Source organism: Epinephelus fuscoguttatus, linkage group LG1 (assembly GCF_011397635.1).
Source record: "Epinephelus fuscoguttatus linkage group LG1, E.fuscoguttatus.final_Chr_v1".
Lineage (NCBI taxonomy): Eukaryota > Metazoa > Chordata > Actinopteri > Perciformes > Serranidae > Epinephelus > Epinephelus fuscoguttatus.
In genome coordinates, this window is record NC_064752.1 from 44611648 (window position 1) to 44628649 (window position 17002).

At 40.6% G+C, this 17002-nt stretch overlaps 1 protein-coding gene across 2 annotated transcripts in view; it reads right to left on the reverse strand.

The window, feature by feature from the left end:
• Nucleotides 1-17002, reverse strand: part of fhit (fragile histidine triad diadenosine triphosphatase) — a 515756-nt gene that overhangs the window by 486136 nt on the left and 12618 nt on the right. For both annotated transcript variants that reach the window (XM_049581795.1, XM_049581799.1), the window contains exon 2: nt 15686-15771. The gene's annotated coding sequence lies outside the window, so the exon portion shown is untranslated. The remainder of the gene's footprint in view (nt 1-15685; nt 15772-17002) is intronic.

The following is a 17002-nucleotide window of genomic DNA, read 5'->3' on the forward strand; positions in this document are numbered from 1 at the left end:
TTGTAAGTTATTCATGTTCCTTTAGTCCATAAGGATCCTCAGATCAAAAGTATCAATAGGCTTTTTCATAAAAATGAATCCAAGTGGCGAGCATTGTTAATTAACAGGATAAAGTGGTGTGGCGTTGGTATGCCAGGTGCCATAACTCTCTCTCTAATGCACTGTCTGTCAGAGCCAGATCAAATGAATAATTCATAATTGATATATTATCTGAAGCCTAATTTTGAAATAAGTAATTGTCATACTGGTTTAATTTTTTTTCCTGATCTTTTCTAAGCAACAGTTTTGTGTAAAAGGAATTAAAGGTCTGTCCCATATCGACACCTGTCCCAAATATATGTCTGTTGACTTCAGCGATTTTAACAAATAATTAATTGAAGTTTTACGGTACTTTCCCAATTGGACAAGTATTAAAAAGGAATTAAACAAACTTTTTTTCTCTCTTTCTTTCCTGTAACCTATTTTGGAAGTAACTAAATAATGTGTCATTTCTCTTTCTTCTCATCTCTGTTTAGGGTTGCACATGCTGTTTACTGATCAGGCGCTCCAACAATATGTTGTTGGGTAAAGACAAAGTTTACTACTTTAGCAAAGAACTGAAGAGCATTTCAGTTATCTTTGAAACAGAAGTTTAATTGGATGGTGTTAGAGAGTTGTGGGTGAAACGGCAACTATTTATGGTGCAGTTTGCTTGTTATCACAGTTTGTACAGGGGCAAGTAAATTTCTGATCCACTTACCAATCATTAACACTGAGCCCTGATACATGTACATAGGCTGAGAAATTCAATTCAATTTTATTTATTAAGCCCAATATCACAAATCACAATTTGCCTCAGAGGGCGCAGAGGAGGGATCCCTCTTCCAGGATGGACAGACGTGCAAGAGATGTCGACAGAAATGATGGAGACAATACATGTTTCCACATTAGATAAAGATGTGTATTGTGAAATAAAGATCAGGTGATATTATTTTTATATATATGGAAAAAACAGAAAATTCTCATCTTTCCTCAGCCTTTTACAGCACAAATGGACAGCATAATGATAGCACTAGTGTCCTTGCAATCATAGGAGTGACACATTCAGAACCCCAGATCTAATCCCCAATGATCATATTAATCCAATTAAAGTATTTAATAGCACTTTTCTTTTTTATATACGACAAAGTAAAATTAATGAGTACATTCTAATAAATGTAGTTTGACAGGCTCTGTTGCATTTATGGCCTCTGGTCATGGAATCTTGACATTACATGAAGAAATCTGGCATTTACTTTGGCTAATATTTGCTGTCTTTGTTCAGTGTATCATGCACAGATACACCAGCTGGGAGTGATAACGCAAATAAATTATAATGCATAGCTCAAATCCTCTGCAATGCAGTCACCCATAAAAATAAAAGAAGATTTGTGTTTGTTTTTTGTTTTTCAAAGACGAATGTCAAACTGGATTTTGTCTGTCTCAGGAAATTAAGGGAGACCAATACAGTCAGATTTGTCCCTAATTTGCTCCTTGAATTAGGTCTGTGCAATCAAATGTAGTTCACCATTTATTCAACATTGGCCTACATTTTCCCCTCTGATATGCTTAAAGGAACAGTCCAACATCTAGAGAAATACTCTTACCCTGAGTAAGATGAGATAAACACAGCTAGTTACAGTTATAACTAGCGTTCTTATTTACTACCACTACTACAACTACTACTACTGCTACTGTAGTAGTGCTGTATTTAACATGTAGAAATTCAACATGTAAAAACAAAAGTCTTTTTTCTTAGAAAACCGTTGTTGAATAATATCCTAGTTAACAAGACAATATTGATAATAGCCATTAAAGGGACCTATTGTTCTAATTTTCAGATTTATACTTGTATTTTGGGTTTCTACTATAACATGTTTACATATTTAAATGCTAAAAAAAACACTTTGTATTTCTCTTAATGTCTGCTTAAATATACCTGTTTTTACCCAATGTATTAGTACCTGCCTCTTTAATCCCCCCTCCCAAAACAGCCCAGTTTGTTCGGATTCTTCAGCATTTCCAGGTCTTTCACAATTGTGCTCTCCCTGTCCCTGCACCTTCGTTGTAGCAACGGAAAATAACTGTATCGTAGTATAGCGGCAATTCCTGCTGTGAAAATCACCAAAAAAAAAACCAATAGTGAACAACTACCTAAAGTCGGTGGATGGGTCCAACAGCCACCGACTTTCAGTTGTTGTTTACTTCCCATAAGATTGTAAAGCCAAACCCTGTTCTTCTTTTTCATAAACCCAATCACAAACGTGTGTTGGCTAAAAATAAACACGTTGCTGGACGTTTATTGTTGAAGGAAAAAATTTGTGTGAATTTGTGGTGTTATACTGATATAGTGCAATTATTTTGAAAGAGCAAACTGTACATTTCTTGTGTAAACGGAAGTGTATTTTGAAAACAGGCTGAAGTTGACTAGGTGTCCAAGGACGTCAACAACCAACACATTCAGGGTACCTTGCAAGTGGAAAGTCCACGACTAAACGTCGATATGTAGCGAGGTCGAAGTGAGAATGGGTTGCTGTAACTACGCAAGCTACTTTGAAACAGCAGCTAGTAAAGCTACAAGCTATTCAGGAAAATTAGCTAAACACAGTGAAGCTATTTCACATCATGAACATTTTCATCACTAGTTGGCCCCACCTGCTGTGTCAGTGAGGGCAAAGTAACAAACAAACTCCCAGTGAGAAATTAGCTACATGAGCAAGGTGAAGATGAAGTGAAATTAAATGGCCATTCAGTTTGATTGCATGGCTAATACAAGCATAGCCTACTTCCCAAGCTTTTGAGTGGTCTTATAAAGCTTTTATGTGTAGAATTAGAAGGTGTCTGGCTTGACATCTCTTGAGTATCAAAAAAAGCAATGCACATTGCATTTACACCCCCCCCACCCTTGTACAGATAATCAGGACGTAGTGATTATACTGCATAGTAAAATGAGGAGGATGTGTCTGCTTAGTTTTACTGTGAAACAGAGAAGGTGGCTCAGACAGAGATATCTTGACTTCAGTCATACCTGCTTTAAGAGCTTGGCCAGCTCTGTTTAAGCCTGAGGCGAGGCAGCTGACAAAAACAAGCAGCAGTTGATTACTGTACTGACACTCTGCTTTCTGGCTCCTCTCTCTAATCTCCCTCTCTCCACATTTTATACATTTCTTTCAAACGCATTTGCACATTTAATACAGTAACTGCAGCATGACAGCAACTATGAAGATTTTCCCTTTTTTTCATCTCTATCCACTTTATTTATCCATCTTTATGTGGCTCCCAACTTTCTTTACACAGCAGTCCCTGTCACTGTTAACTCCCTCTGTTCGCCTGAGGAGGTTGTAGACAACCACGTGTCTTCTTCTCTGACACACGGAGTCACACATGAACCTCTATATCCCTCTCCACAAGTGACCTCCTTCCCAATCTGCTGAGGTCACATCAACAAAGACATAATTCCCTCATCAACTCCATAGCCACTTGCATTCAGTGGAGCATTTACCAAGCTGGAAACAGCTGCAGAGATATGAGCCTGGGTGACCCCAGGGTCCCCACACTTCATCAACTTACAGAAAGCTCTTTTAAATTAAGTGAGATGTCCACAAAGCAAATGTTACACTTTAATTAGTTGATGTCAACAATGACACCAGCCCAAAGATGTTCAATCATTATTGCCCATTACCAGCAGCTGTCCACTTTCCTGGACACAAGTGTGATGCCATCATGAATATACACTACTGTAGTAAGTTTCCCCTTATGTTTTGTTGTGTAAAATAGCTGATTCTATTCAGCACTTTCAATTTCCATCCTATCTTCAGCCATACCAGTAACATGTTAACAGGACTGCAGTGTCGGTCAGGCCGCCCACCACTTTGGTCCAAACTGAACACCTAGATGGTTTAAGATAACATTTTTATTTGACATTCATAGTCCAAAGAGGATGAATCCTCCCGACTTTGATGATCTCTTTGATTTTTCCTCTCGTGCCATCAGTAGGTCAACATTTTCACTTAGTAAAGTAACTACTATTAACATCTACTCGATGGATTGACACCAAATTTTGTAAGAGATTTATGATCCCCAGATACTGAATCCAACAGACTTTGGTGATCCCCTGACTTGTCCCTTTATATCACCATGATGTTCCTGAAATGTCTTGACATCTAGATGGATTGATATGTGATAATGTTCCCCATAGGATGAATTGTGGTTATCCTCTAGCTTTTCTCGACACTACCATTAGGTCAGAATCTTTATTCGTTCTAAAGTTTGGTTTCAAACCTCTACCGTTGGATTTAATAACATTCCCATCAGCCTCAGTTGAAGTCTGTGTTTAGTGCTAATTAGCACAATGTTAGCACACCAACCTACAAAAGTTGAAAGCACCACTGTGCCTAAGTGCAATGCCAACAAGCTTCAGGCTGGTCAGAGTCAAGAGGAAGCTTGCCATTTTATGTCTATGTATGTGTAAATAGGTCTTGTTTGTCTCTTTGCCCTGACAAGCCCTTTAAAATCTTGATACATTTCATCAAAACAAAATAAGAAATAAGGTAAGAAATTAAGGATACAGAAATTAGGACGCTGAAAAACAATTCACTAATTTGCTTTAGCTGTCAACTCTGTGATTTAAGAGTAAATCTGACTTTCATTCAGCACACAGGAGCTTCACTTTTTACTGATCGCTTTTTGTATCAGAGTTGTATTTGTTGCACTAATTTACCAATCTCAGAGCCCATCGGCTTTCATCTGACAACGACAAAGCCTCTGGGGTGAGGGCCAATATTTCGGCCAGATCCAGTGGTGTTGGCATATGAATGAAGAAAACTTTAAAAACTAATATAAGGCTAAACTGTCATCTGACAAGAGGTGAAGGGTTCCAAGACTGCATTTCTGCCAGTATGTTTCACCTGTATACACGGACTGAACCAGAAACCAGAAGACTTCCGATACCAGAATCTTGTCCCGTCACCTGCACATTCTGCATACATATGCAGAATCTGTTTATAGAGATAACTTATTTACTGTTAATGCAGCCTGAACATTTCCTGCATGTGCAGCTTCACATTTAACTCTGTGGAGCAGGGGCAGACTGAAACAATAATTCAAGATGGGAATTTGACTCCATCCCTGCCCAGCAAACCACTTAATTTTGTAAGCTAACCCTCTTTGTTGATGTTACAGATCAAAGTATTCTTCCATTTTCCTTGTTAGATCACAGCAAATGTTCATCCACCTGTATATACATACATATATATATATATATATATAAATACATGCCACTGTTACTTTTGAAATGTAATAGGTTATGGAAATGTAATGAGTAATGTAACTACTGTCATTATTTCATCAAAGTAATGTAGCTTATTACAATTGATGACTTTTAGATTACTTCTAAAACATATGTATTAAACTCGACAACAAAGCCCAAAACTATGTTATTATTAAGGTAAGGGAAGGAGTTCAGTCGTGTTAAAGGTACCCTTACTGCACACTTGTTTATGGTTTAGGAAGGATCGTGGTTATGATTAGCACAAACACTCATTAAAGACACATCAAAACTTCAGCTCTGTGACAGGATGCAAACCCTGATCTCCTGCATGAAATCATGTGCCACATGCCCATCCACCAACCAGACCACCACAGCCACCTGGCCAGATTATACTAGAAAAGAAGTAGCAAGTGTGGTGACCAAAAGTGTCTTATCCAAACTGCTAAACGTAAGGCGACTGACAAACAACCAACACTTGTAACTTTTTGTTGTATTTGCTGAAACTGTCACAACAGTCACACAGTAGCATATGAGACAGATAGTCTAAGACAAAAAAAAAAACAACACATTTCCCTTCTCCACCTCATAGTGCTTCTGATGGCATTTGCTAGAATCTCCTGCAGCTGAAGAAAAATAACAAATCAAAGAAAGAGTCTCTAATGCAGTTATAAGTCATGTCAGTCACTTGTTCTGGACAGGGTCACAAATTTTCTCATCTTACCTCTAAACAGTACACTAAAACATTTTTCTAATAAACATCTTAGGCAAGAAATAGGCAATGCAGTAACAACATTTTGATTCACATTTGATCATAGCTGCATAGTTTAATAATTTGACTGCATTTGTTGAACTGTGATTGACATGATTGACGTTAGACTCCTCAGCTCTGATAGGTTGTTTCCATTCATGTGTGGTTTGTTCTTGCAGATGCGAGAAAAAAAAAATTCTATCACAAAGTATTTGTCTCATGTACTATTGTGTGGATGTAATGACATTTTCAGCAAATATGACAAAAAGTTATTTCTGTAAAGGTTACCGACTGTATCTTTAAATATGGGGATAACACATTTTCAGACAGTCTGTCTTGGAAGACATGAATAGTCTACCACTCGATAGTACATGTGAAAAGTGAGAGAAATAGTCGCGTAATAAATTTTTTAAAAAAAAGAGAAAGAGAAGTTCAAACGCTGGCTCCTTTCTCACCTCCGTATAGCTGGTTTATCACAGGGTGAAGTGGGTGTGAATGTCAGATCATTGGTTTTGTTTTTGCTAGATGTAGCCCCCCCCCTAATTCAACACTGGAGATCTGTGGAGGGAAAGGGTCTCCACAGCTCTTCAGCCATCTGACTAGCACTTGTGATAAAGCATACTGACAGCTTTACTTTCAGCTTCACTACATAAGGAACACACAACTTCCTGTTTGGGGACTGAAAGTCGGCATTGGACATGACTCACAGAGGTACAGACACAGTCCAATCTGGAATTAATTCTGAAGAATATTATGTACCACATTTTTTTTTCCAGGCATAAAGGACAAATTAACCTTCTGCATTGGCACAAACTTGACATTGGCCTTTAATGTGTACTGCAGAATGTCGTCTAATATGAACAGTACAGAGTACAGAGACTGGGCTGTCCTGCCAGCTGCAAAAAATACATCTGGTATGCTTGCAATGCTTCACAGTAAATTTTACCCTCCCTTCCCGTCTCCTTCACATCATATTTTGGGTTATCTTCCTGTACGATTGTATTTTTCTTGTCCATACAAATACAGATGGAGTGAAACAATCAAGTCTGACCAGAGGCTAACGAGTTAATGTGTCTGAGAATGAGGGCCTTGGTTTCCAGATGGATTAATGGCACAAGCTACTGAGTGGGGATAAATGACGATCCTCTGCTGGGATCTGCAGACAGGCAACCGTGGTGTCTTTTTTCTTCCCCATTCAGCAAGCACTGACATTGACGTACACTAAGCTCCCGCCAAGAGACGTGAGCCGCTGCTGCAGCAACACTAACAGGATAGACTGAGCTGAAGGGCATCAAAAATAAGCACTTCACTGTACATTCAAAAAGATCTTACTTATGGCACTATACCGTTTTTATTGCATTTGAATGATCCAAAAGGTCGTCAATGACTCTGACTTATCCCCATCAATTTTTATATGCTACTGCTTGAGCCCAAGCAAATATAACACGATACCTGACCTGAAGCATTGTCTTGAGGTTCAGTTTTACTTAATGTTAATATAGATAGAGCGCACATTAAAGTGCAACTTGCAGGTTAAATTCTTTTAAAAATATATACATAACCTTGTCTGAAAATTACCATATGAGAAGTTAATTCAGAATTTATTATGGTTTACACGACATAAGGACACAAATTCAGAGGAAAAAGTGGCTCTTTTTAGCTCCTCTTCTAAAAACGCTTTTTTTTTTCAACATCGCCTGATACTATGTCATGAGAGGGACTCTGCGTCCTTGACCCTGCCTCTGTCCAATGCGCAGTAGTAGGTGGTAGTGAGTCTGAGTGATAGTAAACTTGTGAGTTAGTATTTTTTTGGTTGTTAACAGTGCATTTCACCATTTGTGATTATCCCGAATTATTGTGTTTGTGCAGGTTGCACAAACTCGAGTCTGTCAAGACATCGAGTCCGCCGTTTTCCGGACAGAAAAAGGAGTGGAGGTAGTTTTCGTGCCTGGGTGCGTTTTGTGCAGGTGAAGAGGCGCTTTTTCACAGCTTCATCTGTGACCAAAAACGCGGTCGTGTGTGTGCAGCGCTCATTTTGAACAGGAGGATTATGTTCCTGGCAGAGCCCGCCCGCCCTCGCACATACCCCCGAGGCTTGGGAGACCTGAGTCCAAGCCCCGCGGCCCCGCACGGAGACCCAAGCCTCGGGGGTATGTGCGGGGCCGCGAGCTGGGGGTATATGCGAGGGCGGGTGGGTTTCGCGGAGAGGAAGGCCTCCGTGTTTGAGACGGGAGCGGGTGGCGTGAGGGTTGATGGGCAGTGTGAGGCATGTTATGTCTGGTATGGGGGTCAGATTCTCCACCAGAGCCCAGAAGGCATCCACCTCCCTGCAGCACATACTCTCTACAGTTGAGGACACAGGCTGGCAGTTCCCACACAAGCACCTATCATACAAAAAATTATCAGGAAATCTTCGTATCTCTCTCGCTCTCGCTCTCGCTCTCGCTCTCGCTCTCTCTCTCTCTCTCTCCCCTGCGGACGTCAATACACCGTAATGCGGAGTTATAACACGCATAGCAAGATACAGTCTGATACAAGCTGATATTTGCGCATAGTTTCTAATACTGGCAGAACTATTGGTAGCTTTGTTATAACCTAATACGTGATGGCAAACTTAATGTTGTGATGTGAACACAGCGTTAGACATCGTTGGCTGTCGTTAGCTGACGCTGGTTGCTCACCGAGACACCTGCCCAGTTCTCCACTGGTTCTCCTCACACCACAGCTCTGTTTCTGTGCTGTGGCCATTATTTCTCCTAAACCTGATCTGTTCCTGGTCTCTTGGACGCCTAGCAGGCTCATAATTATAAGCCTGTGGGCCGTCGTATGCATATGAATGTACATTTTCAACATGTTTTGTGAGGTCACAGTGACCTTTGATCTTCAACCACCAAATTCTTTCAGTACTTTCTTGAGTCCAAATAGATGTTTGCGCCAAATTTGAGGAAAACTTGCTCAAAGCATTCTTGAAAATTGCATTCACAAGAATGGGATGAACACATGGATGTATGGAGGGACAACCCAAAACACAATGCCTCCAGCTGTGGCTATCACCGGCACAGAGACAAATACCCATTTCTTTTTCTATCCAGTTACCAGATACCCACCTATCAGCTAAAAAGCCATTGTAATACAAAGTAGAGTATGCCCACTTCCTCATCGGTAACCTACCTGTCTACCTAGTAGTACACCCACCTCATCAATTACCACTACACCACTGCCTACCAGAACACACTGAGCCACACCAGACCAATAAGCGCTCCTGCTGGTAGGTGATCAAAGCAAGCTTGTGGGTGTGTTCCAGGTCGCATACTTTTTCTTTTTACTTTCAGTAGGTACTGCAGCTGCCCTTAAAAAGTACATATTTTTGCATGCAGTATGCACACAATTGGAACATACTATTCTCTCCTGACATTTCACCCTGAACTTTGAACCTCTTGCTTTTATATCCATTAACTTGGAGATAAAAAAAAATGCCACTCACCAAGTTCTCCACATTCGGGGATCAACCTGGGGAGCTCTACTGTTGTTACTTTGCAATGTGTGTAGTTTACCTTTAAAGTTATAACTGCACAGATTGTAGATCCTAACATATTATGTTTGTGAAGGTGAAATTACATCTGCATTCTGCCATTATTATTTTTACAGTCGTTTTATTTTTGTTTGTAAACTAGTCCATACCCATTGAGTACATCATACCATAACATGACTTAGTCATACCAAAAATTAGAAAAAACAACAACAACATTGGGCCACAGGGGGAGCCATAGCGATCAGTCGCATCTTAGCCATTTTTAAGCATTTTTCTGTTGTTATAGCTCCACCCAGTTGCCAATTAGAGTCAAATTTCTCCAGTCATCTTGAGGCATCCTGTTCTACATATCTACCAAGTTTAGTAAAAATCAATATGGCGGTTAGGCCTAGATAAGAAATTAGCACTCTAGCGCCCCCATTTTGTGTGATCGGGTCAATGATGGAGGGGTCCCCTCAGATTATGTGTGGTCATATGCCTACAAAGTTGCGTGGTGATCGGTGGAACCCTTGAGATGTTATAAACCTTTATGTGATGAGCCACGCCCTCCACAATATTCATTGCCTTATAGAAGCTCAGTTTTAGTAAGTTTTCCAACTTTTGCCAAGAGGGAACTTTAGATATTGGTCCCTAGATTATGTTCACGGAGTTTCATGCAGATCGGTCAAACTTCCTAGGAAGAGATCGATTTTAAGCGTTTTTCAAAAAATTCAAAATGGCGGAAAATCAGTATATAACTGGAAGTTATGGGTTCTTGAGGCACATTTGTTCCTCATGAGGAGAGGCATCTCTGTGCAAAGTTTCATGTCTCTACGATATACGGGGCATGAGATATGCATATTCAAAGTTTGCAATTTCAATCGGTTGCTATAGCGACCCCCTTTGGCCAACTGATGTAATATTGCTTCATTCGCATCCTCCCATGACCCTCTACCACTGTGCCAAATTTCACATGGATTGACCAAGTCAGTGAGGAGAAAAACATGGAACAGACACACACACAGGACACAGACAGTTTTCGTCATTATATAGTAAGATATAGAAAGATATTTCATCAATATTCCTATTATTGCTATTTGACTAGTCATCAGTTACTTGAATGCACTGTCATCCATCATTGCTACTTCTGACAGCTGTCAATCATCTGTCAATCTTTCATCTGTTTGCTGACGGAGGATTGCAGGTCAGAATAGCCGGAAAAACACGCTGACTTGCAAACTGTAAAATCAGACCAGATGTTGTAGGAGATCCTGATATTGCTGGCGTGCTGCATTTGACATACTATATATTGGGACAAACTAAATCTTATTCTGGCATACTATACTGTGTAGTATGGTAGTATGGAACGCACAGTGGCTGTTTTGACAAAGTGAACAATATAGCAGCTGGCTGGTAAAAACAATGTCATCTTACAGTTAAACAGCAGGGTAAAATATGTCTCTGAAAATATTTTAGGGGAAAAATAGGCAACACAGTAACAGAATCTTGGTTTGTATTTGATCAGCGCTGCTCAGTTTCGCAATTTGATCTGAGTTTGAGCGTGAGAGAGGGAGAGAGAAGGTGGGCTCTCTCCCTCAATCCTCCTTTATACTATTTGTGTCCATGGCAGCAGGCATAGGAAAGTGTGGAAGTAGTGAGAGATAAGCAGGGAGATCTAGGTTGTAGTATGATGGAGAGAAGTTTACCATAGTTCATTTACCCACAAAGTTTTGATACCAATCTGGCTGAAATTCAGCAAAATATTCCTTTAAAGGGGGGTATGCAGTATTCAGGGGTATGTTTCCATGGGCCCAGGTTGGTCTGGTTTTAATCATGCTGAGCCTCTCCAAGCCATGACCACATGCATCTTGTTTGGCTCAACATGTGTGAGTGCACTGGTGACTGGAAAGACAGCTAAAAGTCTTTCTGTATTCCACTGAATCTCCTTAGTTTGAGATTTAACTGTAACTGTTACTGTTGGCTATATGCTGTGTTGGAGTTGTGTTTTATTCCAGCCCACCGAACATTTCCCGCTGCTTCACCTTAAAGGCTTTCCATTGGCAAACCAGCAGTAGGCCTTTACTGTGAAGCAGCCAAAGGAAATGTAATGTATTTATCACAGAGTGAGTGGAACTTTGTTAGCTGTGCTACTTCAGATGTTAGATGTTGAGCATTGAAGAGGCTGTATTTTCTGCACACCAGCACACCTCTGACATTTCAGTTCGGTAAAAAGCATCACCTTGCTGTGATTTATAGTGACAAAACACACTTTGCCAGCATGGCTTGAGTGGTTGCAGTTGTTCATGGCTCAGCTTGGGTCCAATTGTAAAGTTGCCACAGGACACAAGGTTCCAGCTCTGTTAGATTACAGACCCCCTGCAGGCAATGGATTTATGCTGAGAACTGGTCACCCCCACTGCATTGGATTTATACAGCCTAGTCACCAGAAGAAAATGTTGGCAATGTACATTTCTGCAAACCACAAATATGTACAATAAAGCTGGTTGTGATTTAGCGAGTCATTGCTGTGTTTCAGGGAACTTTTTAGGCACCAAACGTGGATGTTTTTTAGCGACCTATCACTATTTTTCAAGTGACTTGTCAGGCACATTGCTGCTTTTCCAGTCGGGACAATGGCCTAAAAAGCAGTTGTTTTTTCATTGAGACAAAGCTGCTTTTTCAGCTGGGATTGTGTCCCTAAATGGGTTATTTTAAACCAAAACATGATCTTTCCTAAACATAACCAAATGACTTTTGTGCCTTCATATTAACAAGGTAAAGCAATTCTTAAACAGAGTGTCTTGATTGGGAATAAAATGACAGCATTTGCACTTTTTCAGGAGCTCCAGTTATGTTGCTTTCTCTGATTCGTACAAGTCTTGAATGAATGTCGTGGTCTCCATGACAGTGAGGCACATGATTGGTCACAACATGCCAACACGGGGACGTCCCTTAGACCCAAGTCTTCCACAATGTTGACTGGTCTGTGGTCAGTTGCCACCCATTTAGCGAGCGCTTTAGTTAACATCTTCGACTTTGAGTTTGAGTTTAATGGACAGGTCTGTAGTGATTTACACACTTCAGAATAGTACTTTGCTGGTTTTGGCAATGTGGTTGCCCGCTGACATCAGACTGATTAGCTGCATCTGTATGCTCAGTCCGCAGGTGGTAGCTCAAACTCTAAGTAATTTGGTAATTTTTCAATTCAGTTTGACACAAGTTCCATATTATTTTTGACTTGTAAAATGAGATGTCTGGGAGGGCTGCAGTCATAATCTGAGGGGACCCCTCCATTATTGACCCGATCAAACAAAATGGGGGCGCTAGAGAGCTAATTTCTTATCTAGGCCTAACCGCCATATCGATTTTTACTAAACTTGGTAGATATGTAGAACAGGACGCCTCAAGGTGACTGGAGAAATTTAACTCTAATTGGCAACTGGGTGGCACTATAACAACAGAAAAATGGCTAAAATGCGTCAGATCGCTGTGGCTGCAATCGTACTATCAAATTCACAAAAACTGTCTGAATACATTGCTCTTCTTAATGGGTTCAGTTGACTATTTAATCTGCAATTTCCTATGACCTGTATCCCAAACACACACCATGTGAAACTGTACGTGGGCAACTGTGCACTCAGTGGGTATGGACTAGTAAACAGTAGGGTTGGGTCGGTATGAGAAAAAAAAAAAAAAAGGGTCCGGTTTTTGTAAAAAAACGCATCAAGTCGGTAATACCAGATTTTCACCACTTGGGGGCGCAGTTAACTCATTTAAAATAAAAAACTACCATAGGACAACAGAGTGACAGTAACACATTGTTTCTTTTATTCCTTACAAATAAATTTTGCAGCTTACTTAATCAGTGCAAAAAAAAGTTGTCTCCTTCGTTTGGCTCAAAGCCAAAGTGTTGCCATAGTGGCGCATTCTTTGATTTCTTCAAGACTAAACTGTCCACCATTATCGACTCCCCAGGCTACAGTAGAAGCCTCAGCGCATGCACACTCGCACTCACACCCCCTAGTTCAGCCCCCGCCCCACCCCCACCCCCCTCTCTCTCCTGCTCGCTGTGCACTTGGCGAAGAGGCAGACACAGGTGCTCACAGACTCGGGCGTACTATAAGCGGAGTCGAGCGCACTTCCGCTTTGTAGTTTCCTGTAAAAATGTCCGTAAAAAATCCCCGTGATGTGAAAAATACATGCCCAGCAGTCTTGTGTGACACTGGTGCGCTGAGCAGAGTCCGCGCAGTCATGCTTTGAGTGCACAGAGCTTGCGGACATCCGCTTTTACCGGGCAGACCTCCGCGGAGTCCGCTCCGCCTACGTTCCGCCCGAGTATGCGGTCCGGTAAGTCTCAAAAAAAAAAAAAAACCCCGGTCCAAGACGGAGTACCGAACCAAAATGGTATTACCGAGAACCGACCCAACCCTAGTAAACAGTAATTTTATTGTGTATAGAGTCAGCACATGTTCACATCTAACTAATTCAAAGTTGATTTCAACCAAACTAGAGTTGGTGATTATTGGAAAAATGGAAAGACGACCCAAGATGGCTTTTGTGAGTTTTATTTTGTTTTTGTGGACTTTGAATGAAGTGTGTTTTATGGCGATAAAATGATTGTTTATTTAAAAAGGGTCTGGTGGGTTCAGCGATGACGATATCAAGGCTGTTTCTCATGAAACAAAAAGGATCTTGCTCTTTAACAAAAAGGTCTCTATCGCAATCCTTTTCATAAGGTTGTCAGACACTTATAATAACAATGGCAAAAACAAGTACTTTCATTGGACGTCAATGATTATGCACAATTGCCCCAAGTGGTTATATTGCAGCCTGTTTCGCTGCTGCCAGCTGCAGCGATCTCACTCAATACCAGACCAATTTCAAAAACTGTTGTTGCCATTAGTCACTTGGACACAAAGAATATACAATAGGGTCCAGGTTGAAAAATACCAAAGGTACCCTTTAAACATACACTTCTGTTACTCCAAGTCTAGCAGTTTATCACTGTATGTTCAAGATGTGTTTAACCTAGCCTATCACAAAGACTTCACAAAAGGTTCTGTGGAAAAAGTGTATATACTGACTGAAATGTGAATATTTAGTGAATATATTTAGTTTTCTTATTAAAGTCAATAAGACATATGCAGTACATATATGGGTAGGTAAGCATGCCACCGACCTAACGCCTGCTGTATAGTGAAAGCAGCACAGAAGTAGCTTGTCTGATACACACTCACTGTAGTTATATGCACAAGTCTCAACAAAATAGGCTTAAGGTCTAAAAGGATGCCTTGGGTTTTCTTTAAACCAGATACTGGAGTGTTTAGATATTTCACTGTCATACACAGCTTTTATTAATGATTGAGTTTTCTTTTCATCAACTTAACAACATAATTGATAATTACTGATTATTACTATTAAGGATCGGTAAGTGGTACCAGCCCGGGACATCTGTATGTCACCTGATTATGAACTTTTGTCCTCCTTCTTTCCCTGAGCCGCCAAGCTCAGTGCAGCAAATTACTCACTTCTCATTCAGAATGAATGGAGGCAGAATTAGTCACTTAGTGGATTGGCAGGGCTTCAGTCTAAAGCACTGTGAGCTCGCAAATACTGATGAATGAGCCATTTGCTTGCACACTGCTCACAAGGGTTTGTTTGCACCACAGTTGATTTGCATTAATTTATTACCGAGGATGAATACTCCAACTTAAAGGGCCGTGCTGGTTGGTTTGTATGTTTTACTGACAAACTGTGCAGATGTCACATTAATGTCAACCATTTTCAAGAGTGATTTCTAAAGTTTTTTGACTACGTCATGTTTTTGCTGAGTAATAATGCAGAAATAACTGTTTTTAAAGTTGCCATTGATTAATTGAAAAATGCTCTATCTGTCAAACAGCTGGTTTCAGCATATTGGGTTCAAAAATAAATGTGTAGACTTGCTTTAAAGTCATTGGAAGATGGTTTTCATTTGTCCAGAAATGCTCATAAAATAATGCCTCCCATGAAGCAAGAAAATTGTTTAAGCTGTCAACCTGTCATTATTTGGCTAAAATATTCAGAACCACCACAAACATATACTGTATCACATTTACTTTGCGGTTCAGATCCAGTCTGCTCGCTGTGTAATCTTTACCTGTACAGGATGACTTGTCAGTGCTGCGGTGGACTGCTTGTGTTCGTGGCCGAGAAAGAAAGAACCGGCTGCTCTGCTCTCTTTGCCTATGGGAGGAAAAAGCAGGATGGATGTGATTTTTGATGTAAATGTGAGACCCACAAAGGGGGAGAGGTGGAGCATTGATATTCAGCCTGAGGTCCGGCAGAGCCCCGTTCTCCACACCTTGACGTTGACCTTATGACCTCGCAGTGAAAATCATTTGGCAGCTCCTCTGCCCTCTAGCAGTATGCACACACGTAGAAACACACACACACACACACACACACACACACACACACACACACACACACACCAATGGTTGAACTACAACTGAATCTGTATCCCCAAAGTAGCCACTCTCCAACTTTCTGCTGCTGTGATTTCCACACAGTATCAAGGACTGTAGAAACAGCTAGAGGAAGCCTCACAGCATGAAGTTTCATTTATTGTTATGACATTTATCAAAGAGCCAAACACACCTACAATACCAGAAATGTAGAAAAACGTACAAGTGACAAGACAGCTGTACTATCTGCTCCAAATTAGACCAATTCCTTCAGCTATTTTAGTTTAACCTCATAGTTGTCATAACTACCATCATCTTTATTTATAAAGGACATATTATTTTAAATTGTATATACTTTATTAATCCCCCTGAGAGGAAATTCAATTTTTTCACTCTTTTTGTCATTAACACACAGGTCCAAAAGACACACACATGCACAAACAGGACCTATACATGCACTAAGTGGAGAGATGTCAGAGCGGTTGGAGGGTTTGATGCCTTGCTCAAGGGCACAGACAAACCTTTGTGTTAAAGGAGGTGAACTGGCACCTCTCCACCCACCAGTCCATGCTCCATATTTGGTCCGGATGGGGACTCGAACATGCGACCCTCCAGTTCCCAACCCCAGTCTCTATGGACTGAGCTACTGCCACCTACAGTCTGCAATATAATCTACACAACACATCCCTGTCCCTACCCCCACCAAAACAATGTCATTTGAGTTTAAATCCCAACAAACATGACCATGTAACATCTAATGGTAATCAATGATTTGTATCTCATACACAAACAGGTGTCAGTTTATTAGGCATGACTGAAGCAGGTCACTAGTGAGCATGGATAACCAATCAATTCATCTGTAGTCTCATAGCCCAACAAAGAACATACATTTGCATATATGAGTCATTTTCTGCCAAATGAGTATTAACATAAGCTGCTGCAACTCTGTGAGTCCAAACCAATGACTACAGTTGGTTGGGGTGACAGCTCCCTAAAAGTGAAGCCTAAAT